This window comes from Stegodyphus dumicola, chromosome 3 (genome assembly GCF_044657685.1).
Source record: "Stegodyphus dumicola isolate Sdum_Otavi_A_Nest chromosome 3, ASM4465768v1".
Lineage (NCBI taxonomy): Eukaryota > Metazoa > Arthropoda > Arachnida > Araneae > Eresidae > Stegodyphus > Stegodyphus dumicola.
In genome coordinates, this window is record NC_140770.1 from 25796151 (window position 1) to 25798549 (window position 2399).

The following is a 2399-nucleotide window of genomic DNA, read 5'->3' on the forward strand; positions in this document are numbered from 1 at the left end:
TATGAAAGTCCGGCGAGAATCAGACTGCAAGCTAAACCTGGACTCGTCGGAAAGCATCACACAAACCTACTGTTATGGTGTCCACAACGCATGCTCTCTACTCCAGGCTAACCACAGGCGACAGTGAGTTGCAGTAAGTGGAACGCATCTGACAGGTCTACGAGCATATAGACCAAAGTGCTCTAAGCGTCTGTACACAGTCTGCCTTGAAATTGTCGTACCAGTGGCTGAAGAGAGCTGACGAGACAGGCCTGAGGCTGTGCTCCGCCTGTTTCTTTTGGCAGTAACTGCCAAATACCGGTCCTCATTCGGCGTTGTAACTCTGGGGCGACCTGTGCTGTAACGTCTACTCACATTACCATCTTCTTGGAATCGTTGCCAAAGCCTGGAGATGACACTCTGGGCAATTCCAAGTTCGTCTGGCACTTCCAGTTGGGTACGCCCCCATTCCAGACGGCCGATAATTCTACCACGTAAAAAATCATCCAAATGCGTCCTTTGTGTCATAACTATTCGGTTATTGCACTGAAATGCTTATAAAGCGACTGCGAACAATTTTACTCCTTTGTCTGTATTCCTTATATATCACTCTCTTACACTCTCGTCATTGTGACGTACCATCGGTGTCATCTGGTTACTTCCTGAAATTTGCATATGATTCTTGAAGATGTGTGTGGTGATTTTACAGGTGATATATTTATTTTAGAGTTCGATTTCCGCGTAACTCCAAATTATCCTTAATTTATGCACATGAGTGTATTTTAAAATAAATAATTCGAATTCCAAAACCTCATCAAAAATGAATAATATAAGAACACACGACGAAAGCAAAAACGCAATACGGGGCTAATATAGAGTTACTTGGCGAAGTATAAGAACACACAGCCAAATTTTGGCGAGATATCTTGGTTGATTGGCAATTTAATCTCGGGAGCGGTATATCAAAGAAGTACCAACTCTCCCAAGTCTATTTTTATTACGTGTACATGTAATGCAAGTTTATAAGTATTTGTGATAAAAAAAATTAGTGATATTAGAGAAAATTTTAGAAAATGTTAATATCTTGCAATGTATGCAAAAAGTGATTATTAGTGATTTGAGTAATTAGTAATTCGAGTTCCTTCCCTTAGGCACATAGCCATTGAGGCTTTACCTTAATCACATAAGCCAAGCCAAGCCACTGATAGAACACTTGAAATCTATGAAGGATTGAAATATTATTTTATTTCACAACAAATCTATCCAGTGATCATAAAAAATTTTTGGTCAATGACTGTGGTGAAATGTGTTTGTAGTTTGTGAAAGGGCAACATAAATTGTTTAACAAAGCTATCTTGATTATGGAAATGAAAAAAACTAATGCAACTGACATTGTTAATGAAAGTGGAAAATTAAAAACAAACCTTGCAGAAAGGCTTGATAATACATTTATGCCTCAATAAGTTTTTAAAATATTGGAAAATAATGGAGTGGTTAATATCAATGCATTGTTTGAAGAGTTACGGTATTTTATGTCAGATGTCTGTCTAACATTAAGCTATGGAGAATGTGGTGGAGCACATTCTCCTATTTCGTTAAACACCACTGAATTAGCACAGCCTGAATTTGAAGTTTCAAGAGAAAAAAAAGTAATGAAACTGTCGCAAAGAATATAATAAACATGGATCAACCTTTTGATGAAGTAGTGATTGCAAGAACGTTTTGGTCAGCAGGTTACGAACTTTGGAAAAATAAAAGTTGTGAAAAAAAATGTACAAACACTTTTCATTCAACGCAGTCTTTTCGGTCGCAGGATACAACTTTTCAATCATTTCAAAGAAAAATATAGCATTTCATTGTTCCGTATTGTTCATATAGTAGAACACATTTTAAATATGCCAAGCACATCGGCACAAGTTGAAGGAGTGTTCTCAATATAAATGTCACATGATGTGAAGAAAGATTTATAATGTGTGAATCAAACATAAGAGCTATACTAACTGCAAAATTACATAGAACTAAGTTATAGTAAAATTTTCGATGCCATTAAAATCAACAAAGAAATTTCAGAGAAAGCTCACACTAGTGACTAATAATAGTAATAACTTTTAATAATATAGTATATTCCCTTGAGTTATTTCAATTTCTTTTAACTCTTCGTTCTTTTTTGTTAACAACTTTATTTAGAATTTTCTATCAAAGGTTTAATTTTCTGTTGGGAGTATTTGCTCAAAATTGTCCCTGTATTCTTAATTACGTATGATCTGAATTATACCTGTATTAATTACTAAAAATAACTGTCTGAATACACAGAATTGCGAAACTGTAGGGGCAGGAGAATTGTAGTAATTACAGTTTCTATTAAAAACAAGAAAGAACTGCTGAATCAAAATAAAAAAACTTCACGATAAGGCTACAAG